Source organism: Astatotilapia calliptera, chromosome 19, assembly GCF_964374335.1.
Source record: "Astatotilapia calliptera chromosome 19, fAstCal68.1, whole genome shotgun sequence".
Classification (NCBI taxonomy): Eukaryota; Metazoa; Chordata; class Actinopteri; order Cichliformes; family Cichlidae; genus Astatotilapia; species Astatotilapia calliptera.
In genome coordinates, this window is record NC_137440.1 from 17,143,554 (window position 1) to 17,160,639 (window position 17,086).

The 17,086-nt window shown below is 39.0% G+C and overlaps 1 protein-coding gene and 1 long non-coding RNA gene across 2 annotated transcripts in view; one reads left to right on the plus strand and one right to left on the minus strand.

Annotated features, from left to right (window-relative positions):
- Positions 1-8,616, minus strand: part of LOC113012449 (leucine-rich repeat and fibronectin type-III domain-containing protein 2) — a 140,615-nt gene extending 131,999 nt beyond the window's left edge. The window contains exon 1 of the mRNA XM_026152663.2: positions 7,769-8,616. The gene's annotated coding sequence lies outside the window, so the exon portion shown is untranslated. The remainder of the gene's footprint in view (positions 1-7,768) is intronic.
- Positions 8,617-10,768: 2,152 nt separating this feature from the next.
- LOC145422465 (uncharacterized) lies at positions 10,769-15,951 on the plus strand. Its single transcript, XR_013903753.1, has 2 exons — positions 10,769-13,985; positions 15,122-15,951. It is a non-coding gene; the product is annotated as an uncharacterized LOC145422465 (long non-coding RNA).
- The last annotated feature ends 1,135 nt before the right edge of the window (positions 15,952-17,086 follow it).

The window sequence follows — 17,086 nt, forward strand, 5'->3', positions numbered from 1 at the left end:
CTGTGATCCACAGAGTCTGTGAGCTGTAATTTACTGTAACAGGCAAGGGTACATTACACTTCGAGGTTGTTGATAGAAATCCATCTTACAGTCAGCTCTAGAGTGTGACTTGAAGGCACAGAGAGTAACAATATAAAGTCTTTAGAGCAACACTCGGCTTTCTTTTCCATTTTCCTTTCAGTTTTACGAACATCAAATATTCAGACATACTGTATTTGTAAAGAAAACAAAATAGCATATATCCCATAAAGCATATTTTTATCCTGTATGAGACACTGGAACCCACATGACTGCCTTTTACTTTCAGTCTATCAGCTCTACTGAATGTTGTGTGAGCAGCAAAAGGCTTAACTCACAGGCTTTTAAAATGTAAAAGTTAGTTGAAATCCTGTAGCTTGAGTGGGCTAGAACTGCTGACTGTGATGAATGAACCCACCATTAAATGATGGGCGCCACTGTATTCAAAAGTGCAGCAGTAACAACAACAGGGAATTCGTGTGGGAGGGGAGAAAAGGGTCACAGTGAAACTAAAATGCCAACTCTCAGTCTTTACAGTCCTACTGGGTCTGGAATCGAAACAAAGAGAAGAATGGGAAACATAAAAGAGCAGGGAGGGAGTGAGGTTATAAGATGAATTTACCTTTTGTAATCTGATGCAGTGTAATTTTTCCTAATGTATTTAAAGTGCTTAGTCGTGATAGCGAGAGTTTTAGTCATATCCCAGACGTGCTGTCATCCATACCAGTTCTATAATCATGTCACCAGAAAATACCCCACTTCCCACTGAATTGCTCTCGAGTTTCGCATCCGCAGTCTCTGCTATCTGTGTCCCTACGATCATATTGGTTAGTCAGCAGTGACATCTTAATGTTCCGACTTGTGTTTCACAAAGGAAGGGAGCCGTCGCCTGTGCAAGCTCCCTGAGGTTCTCTAAAAGCTCCACAATGGCTCTACCTTCCACAATATGTAGCTCACTTTGATATACTCTAGAGTCAAGAGCTTCCAGCTGTGACCAGCAAGAAGAAGCCACATCAGAGTAGTGTTGTGGCCAACCCCCAATCCAGCGCAGTAAGGTGATATAGCAGATGCAATAGAATGGCTCTTTGTGAAAAGTTAAGCTGCTACCTAAAGGTGATGAAAGGTGTATGGCAGGCATTTCATCTTCAGACATCTCATATGTAGTAAGTCGTTGTTCTCCTGCAAATATCCACTAAAAACTTGTGCTAAAAATACTTCTCTCAATGGGAACTTAGCACTATGTAGATGTTTTACAGAATACTTTTTGGAAAGAGCTCCGTCATTGAAATAATGCATTAACGATCTGTCAGACAGTTCACAATGAAAAACCATGCCCACACTGCTTTATTTCATTTTTAGGATTTAACTTGCTTTTCCATATATTAAAAAACCCCTGAAACATTTCCCTAAAATCACTAATCATTCCACCAGTCTTAATGTCCGACCCTATGCTCTAAGGATAAGAGACACTTGGAGACTTGTCATATTTTAAAATTCCTTTGGCACCACCACTCATGAGTGAGATTAAAAAAAAAAAAAAACTCAACAAAAATGAGGAGGCCTTTTTACTGAATGTTAGTAACTCGGTAACCTCCAAACCTCCATCCTTCTTCATTAAGTGGCTTTACATGTATGTATGAGAACATACCAGATTCCAAGACCTCCAAAACCTCTGTGCTTTTACCCCCACAAAAACAAACAAAAAACTGCGGCTTATTCACCAGCAGTATTTTTTGATTGCTGCTTTTTGAAAATACCAGCACTTAGCATTAAGGTTGAGGAAAGATTGTGGCCTAGCAAGTAATATATGGTTAATTTATTAAATGTTAAGGTACTGTGATGGCTGCATGTACAGCTACACAGTGGTAATACCCACCATGTTAGTGTAGAGGCTTATACATTGCATTCACATTTGTCTTTAAATATAGGAATTAATTTACAGGACAATAAATGCCTGGTTTTGGCTTAGAATTAATTCACATATCCACATAACACTGCATTCTAAAATAAGTACGCACATTTTAGTTTACACTGTTATGTATAATTTCATCTTTGTTTTCTGAGTTACCTTAGTTGCAGCTGCTCCAGTCCCTTGATTGAGGACCCAAGAGGTGGAAAAGGGGCGGAGCGAGCCTTGATGGAAAGCTGCAAACTGGCTCATTCCATGACTCAGGACCATGGGGGGGGGCGAATTGGAGTTCATTATGTCATTAGTTAGGTTTTGTGTGTTTTACCCCTTTTTGTGGGCTTATCAGCCACTATTTAAGTTTCCCCTTTGTCTGGTTAAGTTAGGTCGGTTTGTTTGAGTTACCAGTATGGTTTGTTAACTTTGAGTAGAGGGCTGTTATTTTGACCTCTTTTATGGGCCCAAGATTTTGACTCTTTTTGCATGATTTAACCAATTATGTTTTTGGGTTAAATAAAAAAATCCTTTTTTGACTTTAACCTGTGCCTAAGTTTCCTTCGCTGCTCGGTCCATCACAAGTACTAAATCACTTGAGGAATAAAGTCACAGTGATTGCCTCAGTACATGAAGGACATAGTACATCCTGTTTTAGTACTTAAGCAGGAAGTAATGGTTTTGCTTTACAGAGAGTTTTCTTCTAGGCATTCAGGCCAGTTTAGATATAATGTAATGGTTTTGGAGAGAAGGACCCAAACACTGGACATTACAAACAAGTAAATCCAAAATCATCCAGGAAAACAAGGAAACAGCACTAGGAAGTGAGCCGTAAAGCTTGATTCCTGCAATTTATAAGACAATCTGGTAGGTGGAAAGTGGAAACAGGGGAGTGTGTATACTGTTGTGATTGGCTGACTAAAGACAAGTGGAAAAGCAAAAAAAAGGCAGGATGCACCATGGATAACAAAATAAACAGTGATCAGACAGTATTGATAGGAATCCAAAAACAGGACATAAAAAGCTTAATTGTCACAATTGGAACGTTTTTTAGATATTCTTCTTATAATTAGCAAATCGAGGATAATCTGTAAATTAAAGAAGGCAAAGTGTGGTTAACAGGTTCCTCAAGATAATTGAAACATCACCTCTGAGTGACCATAAGTCATATTCATAACTACTGTACTGTATATTGCTGTCAACATTAAGGTGTCTGTTGGGTTTATCTAGGCACAAACCCCGCTCGAACAAAAGTCCAAACTGCACGACAAAACAAGACAAGACAGAGCTCTTTGTTGCACTCTAAATAAAGAAAGCACATTTTGTCAGCACAGACACAGATAAAGGAAATGTTAGAAGGTTGAAAATAAATCGTCTGACTGTCTGGCCTTTTCTTCATATTGATAGCCATATTAGGACACATAAAGGCAATGATTATATATCTATATATTTTAGCACAATATAAAAAATATCAATTCAACAGTGTCTTTACTTGGTCTTTTATTTAAATTGTGTGGTTCTCAAGGTGTGATGTAATGGACATAAAAGCAAAACTATATTCTACTGAGTTGGAAAAGGCCTCTGGGTTACTTCATTCAAGTTCTGCCGGTGGGAAGCTCCAGATGCCACACCTGAGACTTTGGAGGCAATTGGTAAAACAACAGCAGACTTTTTTTTTAATGTTGAGAGCTACTAATTGCAATTTCTTCTCAAAACACTGATGTGTCACGTGTACCAAACTGAATTTAATAGTAGTTCGATAAAGGAAGCGATGGAAATAATGGTTGCAAGCAAAAGTGGGAAACAAAGCTGTTGGATTTTTTCTTATTAATGGGTGGATATTTGTAGTTTGTGTCAAAAAACTGAAAAGAATAAGTGATGAAGGCATAGGACTCTACAGATGAAAACCAGAATAACTTTTACACATGACATTGGGCGTAATTCATGGTGTCCATTATACAAACAACAAATCACAGCTGAACAAGTGTAAAGAAACCTTAAAACCTTCAATGGATATCAGTTTTTCACACATATTCCATCTAATCTAGAGAAGTTAGATAACATTTAAAGACCATTGTGTTCTGAGGTGAGCAAGCAAGAAGACAAACACGCAACGCCAGGAAAAAAATAAAGAAAGGAATTGCTGGAGCTATATCTAGGGGCTCCACCCCAACAGCTGATGTCTCCAAACACTACATCAAGTGTCAGCTTCACTCTGCACATATGCTGCACTCCAGCAGCTGGGCTGTAGTCAACACGAATGCAAACAAAAGACCAACACAGTGACAACAGTAGTGATGATTAAATTCATTAGGGAAATGTCTCCCTGTAATGCATGGCAATTTGAGGTGAAGAAAGCACATGAAAATGCCCTGCAGCTGCACTCTCTTCCTGAGTGCTACTTTTCTGTACATTCATTATTTTAGCAGAGATCAAACGTATCTGACTGCCTTTACACTCCTCCCAGCTTCAAGCTTAGATCCTTTTCTTTATTTCCTCAGCATTCTGTGCATCCATACATCTTTCTGTTGGTGAAGGTGAGCGAAGAAGCCATGAGGGAGAGTTTTCTTCACATAGCAGATGAGATGCCACAGAGGGTTTAAGGCTAAATCCCAAGTTATTTTCCACTTAATTTTTGAACTGCTATTGCCCTCCATAAAAGCTATTCCACTTACGCTAACAGGAATTGATCCCCTCTCTATTATTTCCCTGTGCCTTGCTTAATAAAAAAGTCCTCTAGTTGTCATTCCTCCTACATCGCTCTCATAATTTCCTTCACAAAACAACAACTTTCTAACGTTCTCTGTGAGCCTTCTGTGCACGTTGAGCTTCTCCCCACGGTAAAGCTGCCCTACTTCTGAGTGCGTCCTAAGCATCCATCTGCCATACTCGTAAATTGTGTTTCCCTGCGATTGCAGGTTATCTCATCTGTCAAAGCAGGCCTATCAATTTCACCAAGCAGTCTCGACAGAAGGCATTAGCCCTCCAGCGTCATTCTGGCATCAAGCATTGACAGACAATAAATGCTAGTGATATCAACATATCAGATGAGCACTGCTGACAGTTCTGTTGGGACTGTTAGCAATGAGCAGCTAAAGACACAAAAGCAATTCATGCTTTTGTTGTTTTCTGGCTACAAAGGAATGCATATCAGTTAAAGGAATGTAAAAAAGCTTCAAATTGCTAAACTTAAAGCAATAATTGAAGGCAAACAGCTATGTGCCTTGTGCTGCATGTTAGCTGATAGCCAAGCATTAACAACACTGAAGGAATAATTTGAATTAAAGTTTTAAGATTAATGCCTTACAAATCCTGGATCCTACAGTTTCCAAAAAGGAATTCTAACACCTTTAGCAGAAACATTCCCATGTGTTTCAAACGCCGGGCCCTCTTCTGTAACACAGTTGCTCAACACTACACACTCACCACACCCAGTCTAAACCAAAAAAAGAACTAGTGACATCACAATTCCTGTAATGACGTCATTCTTCACGAGCCACATGAGAAAGTGTGTAACTGCTGAGGCTGAGTAGAGCCATTCACTCACAGATGCATTCAGGGTTAGAGCATCATATGAGTGTTTTCTGTTCCTTAAAGTGGGCGGGCCTTGGTTTGCAGTAGATAATTTATTCCTGAATTAGAATCTACCACTGTTTAAATCAGAATCTATTCCTCTTTGTTTATTGTTACTGTCAGTGCAAACTGATTTAACCATGATTATTAATCCACACACATAAAGAATGTGAATTTCTGTTTTCAGTGTCATTGTACAGTAACTTTGACAAGGCATAGAGAAGGTTGTTTATTTGTTGTTGTTTTGTTTTTTCATTGTCATTTAGTATAAAGTACCAAATGACAATGAAAACACTATGACAACATAAATGAGGGCACTTGTTCAATGACCTCAATAGAGAATAGCAAACATAGCATTGAGACAGACATTTCTCTTGAGAGCCAGTGAATGATGGTGAGCAAGTCCAGGGGTATATCAGCCAAACAGACTCAGACTTCAAGTGAATAATATGCGCCTTCATAGGTTTTTGGTTTATAAAGAGTTATGACTTAGATATCAAATGAAATAATAGCTTCTGCCTATTATTTAGGATTTATTTCAAGTATGCACAGGGATTTCTTTTGATTTTCTTTCTTTCTTTTTTGTAAGAAAGGCTCTCTCTTCACCAGAGCAATCTTGATTTTTTATTTATTTATTTTTTAAATAATCCAATGATTACATTGTGAGATAGTGATTTTCATAACCATCCATTTTCAGAACAATTTGATGTCCAAACATAGCCTCTATGCCACCACCAATACTAAATAAACAATCATAATAGATAGCTTTTCCAAATTCTCTTTATCTAAACACAAGCACCTGGACAGTGCAATGACTGAAAAATGGTCATATTAGTCCTACATAAGCTATTCCTGCTCCATTCAGACACATTGCACATTTGGACAATGAGATGGACTGTAATAAATTAGGCCTACGTGGCTCTGGGAATAAACAGGGTGTGGCGCACCTGTCAATGAGTCATTTTGCATCAGAATATTGCTTGTTTTTGTTGTTGTTTTCTGAGTAAAGGCTGTTGGGTCTCTACAGTAGATGATTTCCTTTTGTTTTATTTTATTATTATTATTTTCTTTTTACAGAAACTTCCTCACTCTGTGTGCTGGAAAGAAATTCTCCATGGTGGGGACAGTCTGGGTTGGGGCGCAGCCATCGATGTCGATAAAATATCAGTACAAATCCCTCTGTGGAAAGGAAACGCTCCCTCTGGGCGCAGTTTGACTGCGCTGTCCGTGGTGCTGAAAAGACTTCAGCGGCCGCGGAACAGGTTCCACCTCCGGACACGGAGTTCGTACTCCGTCCCCGCAACTGCCAAGTAATCCACAAGAGGGTGGTGATTACAGTGGGTGGTGGCGTTGGAGCCTCATGGCGGCCATCCCTTAACCACACACACACACACACACACACACACTCCCGCATTTGCGTACCTGCCAAACCAATATTTTCGTTGGCGATAACCAGCACATATCGGACATGCGATTAAAACCTTTTATTCTCTCTCTCTCTTTCTAGCTCTCTCTCACTGTCTCTCTTTCTCTCTCTCACACACACACACACACACACACACACACACACACACACACACACACACACGCAGCAGCAGCACCAGTCCATCCGTGTAACTTAAAGGGAGTTTAATAAACGTCTCAGCCTACTGTAATCACAGGGGGACGTTTTGGAAAGAGTAGGCTAATCTCTTCCTTCCCTCAATCCCCCCCCCCCCCCTCTCTCTTTCTCTCTCTTTCTTTTTCTCTCTCACTCACACACACACACACACACACACACACACACACACACACACACACACACACATTTGCAGACCAGCAAAAGGGGCACGTTTATGCACACCAAGAATTAGCATGCATCGGACACAACTCCCCATCCTCTCAGCCTTATGTCCAAGCGCAGTGTTATTTTTCTACATAGGTACAATAAAGAAACGTAAAAATACATTAAAACACAGCGTAAAGCTCTGACGTTTCTCCGCCGATCAAGTTACTTTCTGAGAATACCTGTAATTGCCCAGAAGTGTGAGCCACTCTTCACTGAATTAACACAACGCCTGCCTTAATTCCGCAAATACAATCGAATGATGTATCACTTGGGTTTAAATCCATCATCGGTGTATTAGAATCACACTAAAAGATGATTTGTAACCAATAGACGCAGCACATATACATAAAAGACAATGCAATAAAACTGTTAAGTGCATCTTCAATCCCCGTGTAGTGTAAGACAGGCAGAACTCTTGCACGAATCGGACATTTAAGGTTTCGACTTACCTTTAAGGGCAGGAAAGTATCCATTATGTGCCGCCGCGAGCTTTAAACGGTACACTCTTTTTTTTCCTGCTTCGAGTCTAAAGCCGCTCCCTTCCCATTCATGCACTAATTCCAGAAGAGGAACTGCAAAAGCAACTGCCCGACCAGCCGCATATCGCTTCTTCTCTCGCTCCTGACAATTTTTCCCCCCACCAGCAGATGCTCTGGAAAAACCTGCGCTTTTGCCGGGAGCCAAGCTGCGACACAGAGCTTCACAGCATTTTTTGTAGTTTTTCCCTTTAAGTAAAAATAACTAGCTCGCTGCTGTGTGGGCTCGTCTGCATATTTCCATGTGAGAGTGCAGCTACATGGCATAGGCGTTTGTCTATTTTTTCCCCCCGCGGTGCAGTAATTACTAGTGTTCACGTCCTTGGAATCGGTTGCTTCTCTTTTGTTCCTAAACACTTATCCAAGCAGAAAGAATGTCTCCTTTTAAAACGAAGTAAAGGCCGTAAGTCCAGAAGAAAACTTTCTTGTTTGTTTTCAGTGATTCGGAAGTTATTAGTTAGTCCAAGAGTGAGCAGATGGCGAGACGCGAAATCTGCGCCAGAAAGACTGCAATGGAGCGGCGGATAACCCTAGATGGCACAAACACCATGAAGTATCACGGAGCCCAATGGACAGGCGGTGGATGGGGGAGAGGGGGGCAGAGACAGGCAGGTCACCCAGACGTGCAGTGCATGTATGCAAACACCCACTGTAGCGAGTTTGTAGCGATAATTGCGCGTAAATAGCCACTTTGGCACAGTCCACAGCAAGCACCGTTCTGTCTGCAGAGGATTAACGATCACGGATTAGCGTGTGCTTAGGGCTCACTGCAACAAAGTAGCCTATCAGGGCTGTGAGCGAGCCTGGTTCTGTAGCATGTTGCAATCTGTATGAGTATGTGGGCATTTTTCCTGTGCATTACCCTACCTGCAGAAGCTCTTAAATGCTTGCAGGTTGCATTCTCTTTGACCTTCAAAGACCAGCAGAACTCTTTAAACAATTAACAGATATTACACAAAAAGTGAAGAAGGGAATGAACTGGTAGATTTACTGTGGTCACAGAAAATACATGAATTAATATTTAGAATAATCAGTGTTTCCCCATTAACTGAACTGTGGAACTGTTCTCTCAGACCTTTTTATTCTTAAGTTTCTCGTGTTGCTTTTTCCTGATGTCCTTTTTGGTATGGCTTCATCTATCACTATGGCCATCTTCCTCTGCTTGTCTACCAATAGCATCTCTGGTTAGTTAACTCAGGCCAGAAAACATCATAGCAATCTTCTATTGTCCAATTTTTGTGAGACTGCATACATTTTAGCCTTGTGTCCCTGTTCTTATGTGACAGTGGCACCAATTGTGGTCTTCTACTGCTGCAGCCCATCTGTTTCAAGGTTCTATATGTTCTGTGTTCAGGAAAGCTCTTCTGCTTTTTTTTAGCAGTAAATGCTTGTTTGAGTTACTGTTGCAGTCTTAGTCACCTAAAACACCTTTCTTCCTTATTCTGATGCTCCGTTTGAACTAATTCTATGTGTGCATATCCACCAAGTTGCTCCCACGTAATTGGATAATATGATATTTGTGTTAATGAACAGTTGAGTAAAGATCAAAACAATAAGCTCATTAGCTTTTAGGACTGTAAGGTGCGTAAGGTGTGCCTTCCCCGGGTGGTTCCTCTGGTTACAAAAGACTTAGATAAGAGACAGTCAGATTAATACGTGTGTCAGAATATTTTATTTTGGAATTATCAATTTTCCTTTTATTGTGAAAATACTGAAATGAAATACAGCAGTGAAGAGGTGACATATTGTTCATCATACTTCTGTTTTTTTCTCAATCTATTCATAAATAAAGAAATGCTCAGTATTTAATTCTATATGCATCTGACTCTGAAAACATCTGACCAGTTAGAACTTACATCAATTAACTATTTGAATTTAAAAAGGGTTATTTTTCATAATATCCATAAAAGTAATTAAGTATGAGAGTGATTAAACAACATAAAATATGTTTTGAGCTGTTAAAGAGCCACAGGACTCCAATCACAACGTTAGGATTAAAGGGATTTATTATTTCAGCACCTAAACTATATTCTGATGCCTAATGTGGAAAATGATTTTGGTCCTGCACATGGGGAAAATTGCTGCATTGGAGCTTAGTGACAGGAGCATTTGTTTTTTATTCCAGGTGTAGTATTGCACACTTTTAAATCAGTTGTTCTTCATAAGCCTCAAAATAGCTCACAGCCAAATCACAAATAATGAAAAGTGAAAGTGTGCAAGTGCATATTTCTTTGCATATATTCACTACATCAATAGGACATTTTTTTCACGTTAACTCAGTTCAATTCAATTCAGTGTTATTTATGTAGTTCCAAATAACAAAATCATTCACTTCAAGGTGCTTTATATTCTAAGGCAAAGACTCTACAATAATACAGAGAAACCTCAACAATCAAACCCCTATGAGCAAGCATTTTGGTGACAGTGGGAAGTAAAAGCCCCCAGCAGCCTAAGTCTATTGCAACATAACTAAGGGTGGACTCAGGGTCACCTGATCTAACCGTGACTATAAGCTTTGTCAAAAAGGAAAGTCCTAAGTCTAAGCTTAAAAGTAGAGAGAATTTCTGTCTCCCAAATCCAAGCTGGGAGATGATTCCACAGAAGAAGGGCATGAAAGCTGAACGCACTGCCTCCCATAGTACTTTTAAATATCTTAGGAATCACAAATATGCCGACAGTCTGAGAGCAAAGTGCTCTATTGAGATGATATGGTACTATGAGGCCTGATTATTCAGGACCTTCCATGTGAGGAAAAGGATTTTAAATTAAATTCTGCATTTAACTTGCGCCCAGTGTAAAGAAACCAATGTAGGTTTCCATGGCAATTTGATAATAACTTAAGACGTTTGGATCTTTTACTTCAGTGTAAGCGTGTAAAACATATAACTCACATGCCAGATGGTCAAAGTTAGTCCAAAAGTGAGCTTATGCTATTCTAACTAAAATTTAATAAATAATCCCAAATGAATTATCTCTTTATTTTGATAACAACAACAGTAATGCTTTTTTTTAACAGTGAGCAACAAAATATGCAAAACCTGAAAAAATCTTGCTGAAATTACTTTTATTTTTTCTCAGGGATGTTTCCCACTTTTAGACTAGTTGTATTTCTTTACAGTTAAATAATTAGGATAAAAAAAATAATTCAATTATTATTGTTGTGCCCACCTGAGATCCAGTTGGGTTGTATGTAACCCATAATCTAAAAATTGTTACACCACTGATTCTGTTCATTGTACAAAGACTTCTATAGCTGGCAGTGACAGCATATTTTTATATTAATCACCAACACAAATTAATTATATATATAGTGAATCAAAGTCTTTTAAAAAGTAGTGTTCAAATGAAAATATTATGACCAGACTTGCAGCATTATGTTGAACACAAACATATTTATCTGTCTTGACAAGAAATTTGTTTTTTTTTACCAAACTATTTTCTAGTATAAACATTTGTTATACACTCGTGAGTGCTAACACAAGCATTCAGTTGAAGAGATGATGGTCATGTGACAGTTAATTTGTGTTAGGTGAAAGCAAAGCTTTCATGTTACTTCATAGCACTAAAGTTTTGTGTAAAGGATTGTTCCTTTATAGCGAGTGTAATGCTTACTTACATTAGGTTAATTACTATTTTTGTATCCACTGAATTGTTTTTGTATCCACCTCGGGAATGTCTGGAGGAGGCACAAAAATATGTTCACTAATCCATTAAATCCACAAAGGATCAATAGTTCAAGCTCTTTCAGAGTAAAACAAACATTATAGTATTACCTATTACATCCAGACTACATTTTAAAAACATGAAAGTAAATCCTGTTTTTCATAACCAGGTATTTGCTGCCGTGCTAGCAAACTGAAGCGAAACCATATTCAGTCAGACATACTTAAAGTTAATGAAATGAAATCCTTTGGTATTCAGCAGTTTGAAATAGTGCTTTCAAGGCTTTTGATGAGTCTATTTTCAGACAGTGTAATTAAGCTTGATCTTTTAGTACCATTGATTTATTTCTTGATGCTTAAAGGAGGTCAGAAAAACAAGTGGTGCCATGATTGGAAGGTTGTCAAACATGGTAAGGCAGTTTGTTTGCTAAATAATTCATGGTCAAGGTGCCAAAGCTTTGCAATATGAACATCATGCAATACAATTCTTAACATTTCTTGACGTAATCATCAAAACAAAATGATTGCATATAAACACCATTTCCTGGACTGAATATGGTCTTTTTCTACACAAATCAGATTTGTCCTGATCTTCAGAACCAGCAACCTTTTCACGTGTTGTTAACTCCAGCTAATTATCTACAAGTTAGCAGGTTTTTTTTCTCCTCCAGTGTTCCTGAGCAGAAAAGATTCTCTGGCAGCTGTCTTGTAGCTGCTAGTCTCTGTAGGTGGAAGTCTCCTCCTCCCCCCTCTCATCCTTTTCTTTTGCCTTCTTTCTGTTTTTTATCGATGCAGACGGTGGGGGACATAGCTTCTGTGCCTCTCTTGCCCACTGTGCTATTGATCTGTGTTTATATCCCTCTTTTGAGATCCACTTAAAACAACATTCTGATGGCAAAAATATCCAATTATACCAATTAGTTAAAATACTCATAAAATGATTCTTTTTAAAAGACAGAGATGTGACTGTATGTCATCTGGAACTGTGTAGATATAATTTAAACAGTGACTTCTTCACTTATTGTAATTTCTTATTGCAGGAACACAGTGTACAAATAATTTAAGTCAATAGAACACACGCAGTATTTCAAACCATGGTTCTCATTTCACGATATTTTATGGCACCAGTGAAAAGGCTAATAAACTACACTGTCTCTTATTTCATCCTGGCACATATTTGTAGCAGTACTCGTTGTGACTCTTGTGTGTAGACTCTGAGCCACACCGAAGTCATTATAATGATTCCAAACAAGGCTTTTAGCTGCAGTTAAATTACAGTAAAGGAGCTGTAGGTGTCCCTGTGTAAATGGAACTGGAGACAAAGGGTGCCTCATTTAGTTAATGCACATTTCATGACCAAACTGTCAAAATATAATTTGCACAGACAGATAGTTGATGGAAATAAACAGAAACGTGTTGTGGAGAAAAATGTTAAAGGACACAAAGACAAGATATAACAAATCTTGTGCATGTGCTCAACAGCAAACATGTCAAATCCATGGCAACAAAGGCAAGAAAATAAAAAGAACAGGTAATGAGTTAGACAAATTCAGCCAAGACAGTGTGATTATGGTTTTCAGGAGGATGATAGAAAACAGAGGCAGGACTGAGAGGTCCGGCAGCACTGATGGAAGTAGTTCAGACAGACTGACGCACTTTGATATACTCTTTAAAGCACTGATTCACCTTAAGGTTTGGCCTTGCTGCAGTTAGCCTCCATTGCCACTTTAAAGATTTGAAGTTAAGGTTTGTATTTTTTACTTTTAATTCCATTATTGCTTTTGAGATTTTTTTACAGGAAAACTACTTGTCTGTCCATCCAACCATTTTTTAAACTGTTTATCCAGTTCAGGGTCACCGGAGTCTGGAAACTACGCCATGTGTAGGTTTACAGAGACAGGTTTCACGCCCAAGGGGTCTGGTGCTCCCTGGACATGACAGGATATGCAAACCATAACAGGGATAGCACAGAGAAAGAGAGAGACAGCCAAATACACTCTCACATTCACACCATTTGCCAGTTTAGAATTAGCAATTACAATGATATACATGTCTTTGGACTGTGGTAGGAGGTTAAAATACCCACACATCTCCACACAGAGAAGCCCAAGCTGAAACTCTGAAACTCAGACTCTTACAGCTCTGAAGTTTCCTGTTAAACATGGCCAAAGTTTTAAATAATGAGGCCAGCATGTGCACAGCTAGACGTTGAGAGGCCAAAGCTCAGGCTACAGACTGTGGTTTTGTCTTGTTTTTATTTGTGGCTCTGAATGTCATCACTGAAATGGGATATTTGTCTATCATCATCTTAGGGGTACAGCCCGTCCTGTTATCACAGAAGCCCCACTAACCACTGTTCATTTTGTTTGTTTGCAAAGGGCAGTCAATCAGCTGTTAACGCTGGATGAGAAGTCTCCACCTGTATTTACTCTAGAAGACTCTATAGCACTGAAAGGAGTCCAATACAGGTGAGTGAGTCAGAGAAGCTCACTTCTGTTTGATGCCAGGCATCTGGGTGAGCTGTGGAGGATTTGCTGAACTTGACGGTAGCTGTATTTTACTGGCTGCTAGCTATTTTTAGCCTCTATTAGTTGCTGTTCGCAGGCGTTAGTGAAACTTTTCTTTGAAGCTGATGTAACATTTTTGGGGGATTCTGATGCTTTTTGAATAAACTCTCATATAATGTGAGAATGCAATCAAACAGTTTATCAGAGGGAAAATTTATGGGCTCACCAAACAATTAAAACACAATAAAACGTTTTTTAAATGATCAAAAATTGATTTAAAAAATGTAAACAAATATATACAGCCTAATGAAAAAAATCCCCAGTATCAACTATATTTCCTTCTGCAAGACAAACATTTGTTTATTCATTTAAATTGAGTTGTATTTATATTGTGCCAAGTCATAACAACTGGAAGTTAGAAATAAAAACAAGGGCCTACAATGGCAGCAGAATCTCAGTTACAAATATGTAAGTTTTACATAATCTTCAAATTCTCGATTTGAAACAGACATGATTTATAATAATAAGAATTTGAACTTGTGATTTACAGTCTCATTTCCAGGGCTCTAAATTGCTATTTTGTCAAAGCTGCTGCCAAGGTACAAGGTGTCCTTTGGCATCAGCTGCAGTAATATTGGATGCCAAGAGCAAACACTGGTAACCATGTTTTACAAAGAAAGGTTCTCCTGTTTACAGCAAACTTCTTTGTCAGTTTCCTGGTTACCATTTTGTGCCCTGCAACAGTGAAGATATCAGCAAGATGGAAACTCTGGAACATATGTCTATGTTCTCAAAGCATCGATTTCAGATGGTATGGAACCTAAAAGTCTGAAGTCTTTCTGATTAGATATCCAGCTTTTCTGAACCACAACTATTTGTACCAGGAGGCAGTGTAAAAAAAAATCAATTTTTAAAAAATTCATATTATTTTCTTTTATTATTGTAGCACTTTCCCATGTTTTCAATCTAAATACTGACTACAGTACTCTACTCCAATCATCTTCTTTCCCACCTCCTTTGAGCCAATCAGCTTTCGCTTTGCATGGTTTAAATCTGTGCTCTCTGTCATTCTCCATTTCCAACTGCCATTCGTTCAGTCCACCTCCTCCCCATCTCCATCTGACAGACACCTCAGTCAGAGCTCCATCCAAGCCTCAGTCTTCATCTTCTAGACTCTGGGGTGGTCCTGTCCTAAATCCTATCACTGCTGGGATTCCATTCTGCAATGATGGGTCATCAGAGTCCAATCACCACATATATTAATTTCTCAATCTCAGTAAATCCTGTTCAGTTCTTTAAAGTGATCTCTCCTTATTGAAATAGCATAATTACCATTGAACTATGCACTTTGTCAAGTATATTGCCATAGCGTCTGTTTAGGTTCACTTCCTAAAATCGCTCTCTGGGTAGTCACATCCCTGTCATGGTCCGGAGTCTGCGACTCCGTGTTTATGTTTAGTCTATTAGTATTCTGTGGTTTTGGTTACCTTGGGTGTTTGTATTCTTCTGTTCATGTTCCTATGTTCTGTGTCCCCCAGTCTGTGTTTAGTTGGTGTGTTATGTCATTGCGTGTATGTGTTTCCTGTTTTATTGTGAAGGTCTGCGTCTTATGTGAGTGTTTTCAGTTTGCCTCCCTAGTCTCGTCACGATAATCACTCCCAGCTGTGTTCCCCACCTGCGTGTAATCTCCCTGTGTTCTCTGGGTGTATTTAAGTTGTGTCTTCTGTCATGGTAGTTGCTGGTTCGTCTGTGTTGTTTCCCCTCGGTCTCCCTGCGTCTTCCTGTATGTATTTCTCCGGACCTCCCTGCATCCTCGTTTCTGGTTTGTCTTATTAGTTTACCCAGTTTAGGTTTCCAGTTTCATGTTTTGTCGCCACCGTTGTTTGTACTTACCCACCTCTGTGAATAAACACTCACCTGCACCAGAGCTGCCGCCTTTTGGTCCCTTTCTACAATTCCACACGGCTTGCCCCGGCAATCCGTGACAATCCCACATTAAAATGTGAAGCCTAGAGCTTCTTATAAATGCATAAGTTTTTTTTAAGCTTTAAAACACTGGTCATCGATTTTGTTTTGAGTTTTACTGTATCATAAATTGCACACTGTCAATTTATGATACTACATTTACTTAAAGGAATACAACATGCTTCAACAAGAAAGTAAGATTCAAGATTCAAGGTCTCCCTTATTACTCCTGATAGTTGCCTTATGTCTTCTTGCCTGCGTCCACTTTTGTGTTTTAAAGTTTGATTTATAAATGCTTTCTTTATTCTGTAGTCTTTGGTAGTTCATCCTGACTCACAGAACCTTTCAATAGAAGGCAGAAATCAACAGAAGGCACTTTGATGCAATAGAAAGTTAGTGGAAAGTCACCCTCCGATGTGGATGCACTCAGTCTGTATGATTTGCACATTCATTTTTTTTTTTTTTACATTAAAATGTCACCTTCAAAAATGTTCTAGCACAGCCAGTCTTATGTACAGGAAAATAATCCTAATAATCAAAAATCAACCAGTAAATAATGTCTGAGTTTGTTCCCTGAATGATATAAAAAAACACCTTTAGTGGAAGCTAAGATTCAATCACTGAACACTTACATTTGCAGGACTTGTGACAGTTCTTAACAGTAATATCTATGGGGAAAAATTCCTGGCTTCCTTCTTGTTTTGTTACTTGCCATGGTAAAATGCCACACAGCATCTCAATTCCCACAACTTGTCAGTATGAAACGGGGAAGGATTTTGCTGTTTCACCACTTGACAGTTTTTCTCCTGCATGCTTTTATGCCAGGCTGACAGCATTGTTGCGAAGATGCATGGCCCTGATCCTATGTTGCTGTGTTGCAATCCATCAGAGGTACAGAGGATAGAGTTCAGCTTGTCTCTATGTTTCTACTGATCTCCCATCTTCTGCACAGAGTCGATTGGAGTATCGGTGCCTGTGGCCAGCTGGCACACTGACATCTGTGCAGTAGAAAAGTTAACCACATAGCAACAGGATCATCAGATAGAATAAAAAAAAAAAAATCTCAATGATCTGAATTAAAGGCATGACAAATTTTA